The following is a 508-nucleotide window of genomic DNA, read 5'->3' on the forward strand; positions in this document are numbered from 1 at the left end:
ATATATATATATATATATATATACACGTGCACGCACAGACAGGCAAAAAATATTTCAACGTTCATTAGAATATACACAAAGTTTCCTATATATTTCTAATGCCTGGACAATGATCCTTGTTTCTGACTATAATGTGGGGTAACCATATAATGAAACTAGTATACGTAGCGTCGTTGACGGGATTTTAAAGAACATCAACTGGAATATATCGAAAGCGGCCGACATTTCAATGAAATTTATATACTAATACATTATGTATTAAAAATTAGTTCACATAAAGAATTCAAACTGTTGAATTAATAGTTAAATAGTTAAGGGCATATCAAATATTAGTGGTTGAAATAAATATTTCTTAGACGCAACGAGAAAATCATTTGTTCTTTGTACTAAATTTAGTAAAAATGTCAATGGAACAGAACAAATTCATATATATGTATATATATATATATATATACATACATACATACACACACACACACACACACATATATATATATATATATATATA

At 26.8% G+C, this 508-nt stretch overlaps 1 protein-coding gene across 4 annotated transcripts in view; it reads right to left on the bottom strand.

Moving 5' to 3' along the window:
* The window catches only part of LOC106869943 (QRFP-like peptide receptor), a 58,081-nt gene that overhangs the window by 31,082 nt on the left and 26,491 nt on the right, over nt 1-508 (bottom strand). The window lies entirely within an intron of this gene.

This window comes from Octopus bimaculoides, chromosome 10, assembly GCF_001194135.2.
Source record: "Octopus bimaculoides isolate UCB-OBI-ISO-001 chromosome 10, ASM119413v2, whole genome shotgun sequence".
Lineage (NCBI taxonomy): Eukaryota > Metazoa > Mollusca > Cephalopoda > Octopoda > Octopodidae > Octopus > Octopus bimaculoides.